This window comes from Podarcis melisellensis, assembly GCF_964234715.1.
Source record: "Podarcis melisellensis genome assembly, chromosome: 14".
Taxonomy (NCBI): domain Eukaryota; kingdom Metazoa; phylum Chordata; class Lepidosauria; order Squamata; family Lacertidae; genus Podarcis; species Podarcis melisellensis.
Window position 1 is genome coordinate 44,044,181 of NC_138546.1, and position 13,711 is coordinate 44,057,891.

Genomic DNA, 13,711 nt, shown 5'->3' on the forward strand with positions numbered 1-13,711 from the left:
CAGCACAAGGGTACCCTTTCTTCATTTCCCTGCCCCAAACAAGGCAGCAAAATGGGCCATCTCAGGAAAGATCTCTCTGCCTGAGCCCTTGAGAAGTGCAGCGTGGCGTAGTGGTTAGACTGTTGGACTACGACGTGGGAGACCAGGGTTCAAATCCCCACTTGGCCATGTAGTTCACTGGGTGAGCTTGGACCAATCACAGTCTCTCAGCCTAACCTACCTCACTTTCATGGACTCGTTGGACACATAGCAATGGTGGGAGGAACCAGCTGGGAAACATCAAGGGGAGAAGGCTCAGAGCTCGGGGATTGGTGGTGGGATGATGATGAGTGGTTGGCAGGAGAAGACTGTGGGGGGTGGAGAGAGGAGATTTCAGAAGCTAAAGAGGTAAACAGGGCTTAGAGAGCTGGGAGAGTCTGTGGCAGAGAAGTCCAGAATCAGAAGCAGGAGAGGAAGGCGCCCAAGAGGCAGAGGGTCTGGCTGGTGAAGAGGCACAGGTGTCTCCTGCTGCTGCGACAACCTTCTCTCCTCACTGGTCCCCAGAACCCACAGAGGCATGAAGCGGGAGGAGCAGAGGACAGGCATGCTGGCGCAGTCTCAGATTGCTTGCAGAAACCCTGGGAGAGGAGGGCACTTAGGCAGGGATCTTCCAACTGCCTCATAGGGGCAAGACCTACCAGAGAGAGTTGCTGTGCTCATTAGGGCTGACACTCCTGTGCCGATCCTGATTTTTCTAATGAAGAGTTAGCTTCACTTAACTCTGTGTCATTTACTGCTAGCTGGCTCCTGACACCAACAGCACTGTTGCAGGGATTAAAGGTAAAGGTAAAGGACCCCTGGACGGTTCAGTCCAGTCAAAGGCAACTATCGGGTCGTGGTGCTCATTTTGCTATGGGCCAGGGAGGGCGGCGTTTGTCCAGAGACAGCTTTTTGGGTCATGTGGCCAGCAGGACTAAACTGCAACGGAACACCCTGATGGAAACCGGAGTGCACGGAAATGCTGTTTACCTTCCCGCCGCAGCAGTACCTATTTATCTACTTGCACTGGTGTGCTTTCAAACTGTTAGGTTGGCAGAAGCCGGGACAGAGCAATGGGGGCTCACTCCGTCACAGGGATTTGAACTGCCAACCTTGTGATCGGCTATGAGGAGGGGGAAACCCATGTAAGATGCCCTGTTATGCTCCTTAGAGAAAATGGTGAGATAGAAATGAAATGAATGAATAAACAAACAAGGACTCCCTTTCCCACCCTTGGGCTGGTTGGACGAGTGGCCTGACTCAACAGAAAGCAACTTCTTGCCTTCATCTGTCAGCACTGCTCATTCGGGGAGGTTGCTGTTACAAAATCTGTTGGAGTGCCAGAGTGCTTGGCCTCCATCATTTGTTTGTTTGTTGCCAAGATCCATTAATGAGCGGAGAAAGAGGAGGGAAGTCTTCACAGGGAAAGAAAACACACCTCCAGAACATCGTGTTCCTGGGCCATGTGCAGACTCCATGCTGCGTCTAGGAAATAACTTATTTATAGGTGAACGGTTAACATGCAACGGCTCTGCATATTTCATAAGCTCTGGCACTGAATGGAGATTAATTAAACCAAGGCATGGCAAAGCAAAAGGTTGTGGGGAAATGTAGGCTCTGTGGCAATGGGATGCGCAAGCGTGTGACACTGCAAAACCGGCACACGCCCCAGGCCTCTTGTACTCCCTCCTTGGGAGCTAAATTAAATTCAATAATTAATAGAGCTTTATTAGTCTCCCTCCCTCCAACGGCAGCCGTTTCCTATTAATCAACGGGTGTTTACATGAGCAACGGGGGGAGAAGATAGGAGGCAGCTTCATACTGAGTCAAGCCAATGGGCCATCTGGACCAGAATCGGGGAGCATTTTTGGCCCAGTGGGGCAGATTATTATCCACCCCACCCCGGCCACAGACCAACTTTGTCCTGCCCACCTGTCAAAGTTGGCCCATGGGCTATTTGGGCAGGGGGAGATAGCGATGAAGCAGGACTGAGCTCCCCTCACAAATAAATAAATAAATAAATAAATAAATAAATAAGAATTACTTAATTCTATCAGCCCTGCGGGACTGTTTCCAGGCCACTGCTCCTACATAGCCTCCAATATTTCTGATGAAAATAGGGACCTCCTATTTAACAACAATAATAACAATAGTAACAATAATAACTGTCGTCATCATCATCATCATCATCATCATACTATTTATACCTAACTGGGTTGCCCCAGCCACTCTGGGCTGCTTCCAACTTATTAAAAAAAATAAGAAAACATTAAACATTTTTTAAAAATTGCCTGTACAGTGGTACATCAGGTTACAGACACTTCAAGTTACAGACTCAACTAACCCAGAAATAGTACCTCGGGTTAAGAACTTTGCTTCAGGATGAGAACAGAAATTGCGTGGCGGCGGTGGGAGGCCCCATTAGCTAAAGTGGTACCTCAGGTTAAGAACAGTTTCAGGTTAAGAAAGGACCTCCAGAACGAATTACGTTCTTAACCCGAGGTACCACTGCAAAACTGTCAAAACTGTCAGACCGCCGGCTCCCCCTCAGCTGTAGGGCAGCAGGGAGACACGCAATATCTGCAAAAAAAGCTCAACAAGTCAGGCTCCCCATAAAAAGCTCAGCAACTCTGGCTCCCCCCCCAAAAAAATATGAAATAAAGTCAAACCATTTTTACAGGCAATAAAATAAAATAGAATTCAATGTGTGTGTGTGGCAAGAAATTTTCCCGCCGGGTACCACTTGACCTTGCTATGCCACTGGCATGGGCTCCAGGAGGCTTCAGAGAGTACTTTTTACAGCAGGGCAGCAACAATACTGCTTTATTCCAGTGCTGTTTCGAGGACTGCCCACGAGATGGCAAACTCGAGGCAAGGTGGGCCTCTTCCAGGCAGGAAAATTTTCTCCCTAGCAGTGCGGAATGCTAAAGCAAAGGGGTTTTGGGTGCGCCCAGGTTTAGCAGCAATTTCCACATTGACAGGAGAGACAAGCCAGACACGTTACCAGGAACAAGGCTCGCAAGTGCATTTGCAGCATCCCTCCCCCCCCCCCCGGATAAACATGCCCAAGGTGCTTTGATGAGCATCCTTTCCCATTATGCCCCCCACCTGCTGCCTTAACCTTTTGAATGTCAAAATAGACGGAGTCGCCTCCTTTGCATTTTGCCCCGACGTCTTTCTGAGACCCCCCCACCCGCCCCCGCCTGCTTGCGTCCTGCCGAAATGGAAGAGAAGAACTCATTAGCAAGGCAAAGTAGATAATTACATGTTTTAAATTTGCCTGCAACGTGTTTCCCACGGAGGAGCTTATTTATAGGGAGCCGGCTACAATTTTACAAATCAGGCTCGAAACTTTATAGTAAGTTGCTCTGGGCTGTCCCCAAGCGCAGCATATTTTCATGGCTGAAGGCAAGTATCAAATAAGATACAAGAAAGTTGCCTGAATCTCACAGCCCTCTAAAATTGGGTTTAGAATTTATTACATGTTCTTTCAAGAAACTCAGGGCGGTACACATGGTTCTCTCTCCGCCCCCCCAAACCCCTCACATGATAATACTGCCATGAGGCAAGTGCACACCTGCCCAGTTCAAACAGAAAAAGTGATGGAAGCATGAATTTTGTGGTGTCAAAAACTTATTGCAGATAAGCTTGATAAGAGTCCCTATGCAACTTCCCTAGACAGCATCTTAAAAAGCAGAGACATCACCTTGCCAACAAAGGTCCGTATAGTTAAAGCTATGGTTTTCCCAGTAGTGATGTATGGAAGTGAGAGCTGGACCATAGGGAAGGCTGATCGCCGAAGAATTGATGCTTTTGAATTTTGGTGCTGGAGGAGGCTCTTGAGAGTCCCATGGACTGCAAGAAGATCCAAACTATCCATTCTTAAGGAAATCAGCCCTGAGTGCTCACAGGAAGGACAGATCCTGAAGCTGAGGCTCCAATACTTTGGCCACCTCATGAGAAGAGAAGACTCCCTGGAAAAGACCCTGATGTTGGGAAAGATGGAGGGCAGAAGGAGAAGGGGACAACAGAGGATGAGATGGTTGGATAGTGTTCTCAAAGCTACCAGCATGAGTTTGACTAAACTGCGGGAGGCAGTGGAAGACAGAAGTGCCTGGCGTGCTCTGGTCCATGGGGTCACGAAGAGTCGGACACGACTAAACGACTAAACAACAACAACAACAATGCAACTTCCCCCCGTTTGGTGCTTTCCTGATGCTTTGGACTTGTAGTCTAACAGCATGGCAAAGGCTAGGAAAAGCTGGTCTATAGCAGCAGCACTATAGGGCAGGGGTCAGCAAACTTTTTCACCAGGGGGCCGGTCCACTGTCCCTCAGACCTTGAAGGGGGGGCCAGGCTAGATTTTGAAAAAATAAATAAAAAATGAACGGATTCCTATGCCCCACAAATAACCCAGAGATGCATTTTAAATAAAAGCACACCTTCTACTCATGTAAAAACATGCTGATTCCTGGATCGTCTGCAGGCTGGATTTAGAAGGCAATTGGGCTAGATCTGGACTCCGGGCCTTAGTTTGCCTACCCATGCAATAGGGTTTCAGAGAGGTGAGTTTTCAGATTCTACTTTGAGATGCCAAACATTGAACCCAGGGTATTTTTAATAAAATAATAACATTTTATTTATATCCCGCCCTCCCCAACTGAAGCCGGGCTCAGAGCGGCTAACAACAGTAAAAGTAATACAGCATTCTAAAATCAATTCAAAATCAAATTAATGGCAACCATTGGGCTAGAGTTCTATGAGGATTACCAAAGGAGGGGGTCAGGCTGTGCCTTGGCCAAAGGCCTGGTGGAACAGCTCTGTCTTACAGGTCCTGTGGAAAGATGTCAAGTCCCTCAGGGCCCTGGTCTCTTGTGACATATTTTTGTATGCAAAACACATGCTCTTCCATTAAGCTATGGCCCTTCTCTGTGGGTCATGGAATGGGAACCTGCAGCCCTCCAGATGGTGTTGGACTGTGGCTTCTGCCAGGTTCAGACAGCATGGCTATTGGTCAGCAACGATGGGTGTTGCGGTTCACAACATCTGCAGTGCCAGGTTGGGAAAGCATATCTTTTGCTAGAAACAAAATACCAGTCACCCGTGGGCTTTCAGATCAGTGAAGGATGGAGCTATTGCATCGAGAAGCAAGACAGAGTGGAGCCACAGAGCTGAAGGAGACCTTGTCTGCCATGTAGTCCAAATCCCAGCTCAGTGCTGAAAATCCTGAGTTAGAGCATCTCCAACAGATGGCTTCCGTTGAACCAGGCATTCCCAAAAGGCAAACACAGGCACAATGATTTGCTAAACAGGGACAAAAGGAGCACATTGAATTGTTGCAGCAGACTTACCTTCTTTTGCCTAGGCTTTCCTTGTCCCATGAGACTGCACACTGTTTTATGGGTCTGAACCCCCAAATCTCTGTTTAATTTGTTTTAATTTGCTGTTTTATTGGTTTCAGGTTGCATGTTTGCTTTAACGGGTATTGTTTTTATATTGTACACAGTGTACGCTGCTTAGAGAATTTTGAAATAGGAAGCTTCCGTGAACCTGACTATCGCACTATCCCACATGGTTCAAAAGCCACTCACTGTCTGCAAAGTGTTCCATGCTGCTGCCTTAAATAGGCAGGATGAGGCCTCTTTGCAAGAGGATTAATTTCTGCTGAATATTAGGAGAAACATGATGAGTAAGGAGGGGTCTGACGATGCAACCAATGGTCTGGAGCAGGGTTTCCCAAACTTGGGTCTCCAGCTGTATTGGACTACAATTCCCATCATCTCTCACCACTGGTCCTGCTAGCTAGGGATGATGGGAGCTGTAGTCCAAAAACATCTGGAGACCCAAGTTTGGGAAACCTTGGTGCAGAGCAGCGGTTCTCAACCTGTGGGTCCCCACAGGTTGGACTACAACTCCCATCATCCTTGAGCTCTGGCCTTGCTAGCTAGGGGTGATGGGAGTTGTAGTTCAACATCTGGGGACCCACAGGTTGAGAAAGGCTGGTCTAGAGTGATGGTGGGCTCTCCTCCAGTGGTGGTCTTTAGAAAGAGGCAGTGGAACGTTCTGCTGAGGATGCTCCCATTTTGGGTTTTCTACACCAAGCAGCAAGCTGGCTCCAAATCTCAAGAACCTGTGTGGCTTTCTGACCTTCTCCACCTGGCCCTCAGGACTGCCCAGGCCATGCTCCTTCCCCAAGCCACTGCCTCATTGCTCCATGACATCCTCTAGCAATTTTTCCTTGCTTGAAGGCATCATTGAACTGCGAACCTTCTGCTTGCCTGCATGGAGGATGGGGAGTGGTGTGGGTCAGGCCACATCCACTTTTCCACACCCACTACTGGTATGAAGTCCCCAGTGAATTGCCATCGAGGGTATGTGGTCTTCAGGCTGAAACAAATGTGTCCCGACCCCTTATTCTGCGATTCTAAAAAGATGTCAGGAGTTTTGGTTGCAGAACTATCACATCAGTCAAAGCAAGAGATTAATATTTCCCTGGATCCTGACCAGTAGATGGAAATATATAGAAACTCCAGCAGATGCAAAATGCCACGGCAAGACTCCTTACAGGGTCCTCACCGTGGGATCACATTCACCCGGTGCTATACCAGCTGCACTGGCTCCTGGTGGAGTACAGGATCAGGTTTAAGGTGCTGGTTTTAACCTTTAACGCCCTATATGGCCTAGGACCCTCGTCCCTATGGGACTGCCTCTTCTGGTATGCCCCATGGAGGACCTTACGGTCTGCTAACAACAACACCCTGAAGATCCCAGGCCCCAGGGAAATTAGACTGTCCTCGACTAGAACCAGGGCCTTTTTGGCCATGGCCCTGGCCTGGTGGAATGTGCTCCCACAAGAGACCAGGGCCCTGCAGGATTTGACATCTTTCTGCAGGGCCTGCAAGACGGAGCTGTTCTGCCAGGCCTTTGAGCAGGAGCAGGACATGACCTTAGAGAAGGATCATAGCTCAGTGCAGGGCCAGCTGGAGGCACCTGAGGCAAGAGCGCTCACTGCTACATTTGGGCCCATGCCCAAGCATGCTGCTTGGGGCTGGTTGCCTCAGATCACTTCATTGGTGCTCTGGCCAAGCTAGCTCAGAGCAGATCACATGGCACAGCTTTTTAGCCACTTTCCGCTCCCTGGAATTTGCCGCCCAAGGCAGCTGCCTCACTCTGCCTCATAGGAGGACTGGCTCCGGTTCAGTGGCAGAGTATGTGCTTTGCATGCTGTTACAAAAGTTGGATGCCATCCCCTCTCTCTGAGACATGGTGGAGACTGTCGTAGCTTTAAGAAATATGATTTATTCACCTAGTTTTGCCTTCAGTCTTCCTGGAGAGAGTCCAGATCTTACAGCATGCTCATTTCAAGAGGGTCTTGTCCCCCACAGCAGTGCAGCCCTGGAGTCTGAGGCATCTCTCCCAGCCAGCCTTCAGCCAACCTGCCCAAGATGGATTGCTTTCTTCTTCCTCCTCCTTCTTCTTCCCAGCAACCCTTGCTCAAGACTCTCTTTTCCTGTCACCTCACACCCAGTTACCCTCCCAAATCCCCAGTATGTTCATACCTCAGGGCAAGGGGGAAGGACAGTTCTCTTGCATTGCCAATGGCCCTGTATGGATTCTTAAAGGCCCTAGCTTGGCCATGTCTTTTTTTGCATAGGCTAGCTCAGGAATTCCAATGCAGGAATTCCAATCTCCAATAATTAAAATCCAACCAGTTGTTAATCTCTAGGGTGTTTTGTGTGTGTGTGTGTCTTCCTCCCAAATCTATAACAATACAGAAAGTCCCTGCCTCAACCCCCAGCATCACCAAGAACAATTGCTAAGAACAACCCCTGTCTGAAACTCTGAAGAGCCTCTGCCAGTCAGAGTCAAGAATACCAAGTGAGGTGAACCCAAGGCTTGACTTGCATAAATCAGCTTCCTCTGTTCCTGCTTTTCATGACCCGAACCTCTGCATCTCCTTTTCTGCAACCCTTTCCAAAGTGGTGCAGTCAGGCTCAATTTCCAAGTCAAATGGAGAGGCTTAGCCTTCCGTTTTGGCGATCGAAAGAGACGCAGAATGTCAAAAAGAGTTTTGGAAGCCAGAGCTCAGCAAACGGTGAGCATAAGCAGTCAGGATTTGATTGCTGGAGGAGTCTCTCCCCCCCGCATTCACTTCCTCGGATGGGTTTAAGGTTGCGATAACAAAAACAGAGGGTGAAATGATCTGATCAGATGACGCTAAGAAGAAAGTAAATGATGTGGCAAAGACGCGGGCTGGGGAAGAATATTGATGACTTGGGGGGCTCTCAGAGCATACGGGGCTGTGGCAATGTTTATGGATAAAGAGCCAGGCAGTAGCAAAAGCTGACAGGCTGGCAAACACGGCTGCGGAAGTGGGAGAACGGAGGCTTAGCAACAGAGCGGAGGAGAGAACAACGGGGCAAGCGTCAGGATTTATGGCAGAGAATCACAGAATGGCAGAGTTGGAAGGGACCTGAAGGGCCATCTAGTTTATCCCCCTGCAATGTAGGAGTCGCAGCTCAATAATCCCTGAAAACCTCTGTTTTAAAATATGGTTACAGTAGTGGCAATGGGGAGGCAAAAGATAATAATAATAATAATAATAATAATAATAATAATAATAATAATAATAATAATAATTTATTATTCATACCCCGCCCATCTGGCTGAGTTTCCCCAGCCACTCTGGGCGGCTCCCAATCAAGTGTTAAAAATAATAAAGCATTAAATATTGAAAACTTCCCTGAACTGGGCTGCCTTCAGATGTCTTTTAAAGATAGGATAGCTGCTTATTTCCTCCACATCTGATGGGAGGGCGTTCCACAGGGTGGGTGCCACTACCGAGAAGGCCCTCTGTCTGGTCCCCTGTAACCTCACTTCTTGCAATGAGGGAACCACCAGAAGGCCCTCGGTGCTTGATCTCAGTGTCTGGGCTGAACGATGGGGGTGGAGACGTTCCTTCAGGTATACAGGACCGAGATCCTGGGCTCAAGCACACATGCATATTGTATAAAGGTGCAAAGCCCTTCTTTCATACCCTGTGAAACATAAATGCGCAGTTTTAAAAAAAACACGCCCGTGACTCCCGAGCCTCCCCCAATCAGTCAAAACAAAGGGGGAAGGGGGCAGGAGATCTGTACCGCCGGACGTCCCCGGTTGCCCTTTGGCAGTAGCGGCAGCAGCAGCAGTCAGAAGTCCGGAGCCAGCCTGCTAGAACAGTTGGCTCTGGCTGGCTTCAGGAAAAATGGTGGGCGCCACGGCAGCGAGCAGCTCCTGAAGCCAGCCAGAGCCAACTGCGCTACCAGGCTGGCTCCGGGCTGCTGAGGCTGCCACTGCCACATTTCCCAGGGACAGATTTGCAAATCCAGGGACATCCCGGGGACGGAATTTCTCTGGGGACAGATTTGCAAATCCGGGGAGTGTCCCCGGGAACTGGGGACGTCTGGTAATCCTATTTTAAAACCCTCTAGGAAGGCGAGCCTACCAGCTTCTGAGGTAGCCCATTCCACAGTCAAATAGCTCTTATAATGAGAAAGTTTTTCCTAACATTTAGCTGAAATCATCTTGCAGTTTGAACCCGTTGGTTCGGGTCCTTGGAGAAAATAAGCTTGCTCCACCTTCTATGCGACGGCCTTTCAGGTACTTAAAGATGACTATCGGTCTCCTCCCAGTCTTCTCGTCTCCAGGCTAAAGATGCCAACTTTTCCTTGTAAGACTTGGTTCTGAGACCCTCTATCATCTTGGTCACCCTTCTTTGCACACATTCTGGTTTGTCACCACCACCACCATCATCATTATTAATATACCACCCAATACCAGGAGGTCTCTGGGTGGTTCACAGAAAAGTTCAACATAAAAACCACAATATATATGATCAAAACAACAATAACAACCCAATAATACCTGCCAAACTTTGGTGCTTAGAACTGGACATGGTACTCCAGGTAGGATCTGACCAAGGTAGAACTTTTCGATTTCAAGAGCAAAAGCTTATATATATATATATATATATATATGCAGGTTTTGGTGTCCTCGGGTGTCTTCCCGTGTAAAAGTTGGGGTGTCTAGGCGACGTTTCGACGAGGTCTCACTCGTCATCTTCAGGCTGGTGCTTTCGGCTTCTTGTTACTGGAACAGAGCAGGATCTCAGTGTTTGAGTTCCTATAAATACTGTTGAGGGGGTGTGGTGTATAGCCTCCAATGTTCTGGGCAGAGAGGAAGTTCCCAGGCTAGAGAACTTCCTCTCTGCCCAGAACATTGGAGGCTATACACCACACCCCCTCAACAGTATTTATAGGAACTCAAACACTGAGATCCTGCTCTGTTCCAGTAACAAGAAGCCGAAAGCACCAGCCTGAAGATGACGAGTGAGACCTCGTCGAAACGTCGCCTAGACACCCCAACTTTTACACGGGAAGACACCCGAGGACACCAAAACCTGCATTCCTGTACCCGTGAAAATCTACGAAAGCATATATATATATATATATATATATATGCTTTCGTAGATTTTCACGGGTACAGGAATGCAGGTTTTGGTGTCCTCGGGTGTCTTCCCGTGTAAAAGTTGGGGTGTCTAGGCGACGTCTACGGGGAGGAAACCTTCCAGCTGACAAGAACCTACGAGAAACTAGAAGTCCGAAGAGCCACCATCTTATGTGATCTCTTGTTCCTACGCAACTGCCGAGACAACAACTTAATTCCCACATGCTTCCAACTTAAATTCCATTCTAAAACCCCAGCTACCGAAAGGATCCTGAAACGAACTGAACTATCCCTAATCAGAAACGAACTACACAAGAAAAGATACCTACTAAACCAAACCAACAAAGATCTGCTCACTCTTCACCTCAAACTCTGTAACAAAATCCACCCTGCACTCTGGGACAAATGCAAACAACTAGCCGTCTGGAGAGCTGAAACGGAGACCTCACATAAGACAGACACACACACCAACAAACTCCACAAACTAGAGAAACGCCAGAAGCCCAGCCACCCTCCACAACAACCCATGAAACAAACAGTACATAACATATCAGACAGGATCCTCACCACAACTGAAACCAAAGTACTCTCCAAAGGTTTCAACTTTGCAGTCGCCCCGAGACGCATCCCCACGGAAAACATCATATGCGGAGTCGAAGCTAGCCTAACCAAAATCAACCCAGATGAAGCCAATAAAATCAGACTTGAAGTCACCAACATCCTCTGCTCCAGCAAACCACCCAGAAGCAATTTACACAAAGAAGAACAGAAAGCACTCACCAACCTGAGGAAAGACAACAACATAATCATTCTCCCAGCAGACAAAGGCAATGCCACTGTTGTGATGAACACATCGGACTACCAAGCAAAACTATCAAATCTACTCCAAGATCCTACCTACCAACCTATAAAAACAGATCCCACCACCTATCTGGAAAAAACCACCAAATCCAAAATAAAAGCCTCTCCTATCAGTGAAGAAATCCAGCTAAGAATCATCCCCAGAGAAAAATCATCCAGATGCCCCAAACTCTACGGCCTCCCCAAGATACACAAAGAAGGAACACCACTCAGACCAATAGTCAGCTCCATAGGCTCACCTCTACAAAATCTCGCTAAATTTCTCGCCAAGCAACTTCAGCCCTATGCAGAATCCATCTCTTCACACGTTCCAAACTCCTTCCAGTTCATAGAAACAATAAAGAAGCAAAACCTACATCCTAATGACCTACTTGTGAGCTTCGATGTTGTATCTCTCTTCACACAAGTGCCCATTAATGAAGCCTTGACAGCCATTCAAAACAAATACAATCCCCCCGAATACATCTTGGACCTGACCAACCACTGCCTAACCAACACGTACTTCATCCACAATGGACAAAGATACAAACAGATAGAAGGAGCACCTATGGGATCACCCCTCTCACCGGTCATCGCAAACCGGTACATGGAACACTTTGAAACCAATGCTTTAGACAAGTCAGAACACAAACCCAAACTTTGGCTCAGATATGTTGACGACACCTTTGTAATTTGGCCACACGGGAAGGAAAAACTGGATAGCTTCCTCACACATCTCAACAGCCTACACCCCAAAATACAATTCACTATGGAAATAGAAGCCAACAACCAACTTCCCTTCCTTGACGTCCTAATCTACAAAAAACCTGATGGCTCCCTAGGACACACTATCTACCGGAAAAAAACACACACCAACCGCTACTTACATGCACAATCACACCACCACCCTGCACAAATAAACTCCGTAGCCAAGACTCTCATCTCCAGAACCAAACGCCTGGCTGACCAAGACCACTTGACAACTGAGTTACAGAATCTCTCAAATGTGTTAATTGCCAATGGATACCAGCAAAACAGGGTTACGAAGCTAATCCAAAAAGAAACACCCCCCAAAAACCAAGACACAGAAGAAAACAATGGCATGGCCCTCCTTCCTTATATCAAGGGCACTACAGATAAAATTAGCAAAATCCTCCATAAACACAATATCAAAACAGCCTTTTGCACCAACCAAAAAATAGCCAATATCCTCAGAAACCCCAAGGATAAAATCCAGTTGGAAAACCAAGGGGTCTATGAAATACCCTGCAAAGTCTGCCCAGCCACGTACATTGGACAAACAAACAGACGAATAAATGCACGTATCGCAGAACACAAGAATGCCGTCAAAAAAGAAGAAAAAACTTCCTCTCTTTTCCAACACATGAAAGAAACAGGACACGAAATTAATTTTGCAGATTCCAAATTGCTCTTTAACATGGAACATCACCACAAGAGAATAATCATGGAAGCCATCGAGATAGAGAAACACCCCCACAACATGAACAAGCGTGACGACACATCCCGCTTGCCAGACATCTGGAAATTAGCCCTCCCCACAAAAACTGACACCAGATCCAGAGGCACACAGAACGCCATCACCAATCAACCACACCAGACCCAAACCCAGACCCTCTCCACAGATAAATTACAGACACCATCCAGTAGCCAAACCATGGTGGCACCTCCGGATGCTGCACCCCCCTGCAATCCCTACACAGATCTGGCTGACACAGGCCACAAAACCACAGCTCGCCCCTATACACGAAGCCAAGCCAGAGCACAACTAAGTGCAGTACAGCCATCTTCTCAGAAAAACTCTTCACAAAGTTCAAGAGGTCAAGACACAAAGACTTTAGCAACTAATCCACACCTAATGACCCACCTAAGTGGTACTCAGGATATCACTCAAGAAATCACTCAAGATATCCCTCAAGTAATTAAGGAACAAAAGAAGAAAAGGCACACTAGCCTGGGAACTTCCTCTCTGCCCAGAACATTGGAGGCTATACACCACACCCCCTCAACAGTATTTATAGGAACTCAAACACTGAGATCCTGCTCTGTTCCAGTAACAAGAAGCCGAAAGCACCAGCCTGAAGATGACGAGTGAGACCTCGTCGAAACGTCGCCTAGACACCCCAACTTTTACACGGGAAGACACCCGAGGACACCAAAACCTGCATATATATATATATATATATATATATGAGAGAATAGGACACTTTATTTTCTATTCTTTTAGCACATACCAAAAGCAGCTCAGCTGCTTTCCCCCACCTGCCCAGAGCAGGAATCATGCTGCAAATCTTACCACCCACCCAAGATACTGTACACCCCCAGGGCTCTTCAGATTCAATTGCCCTTC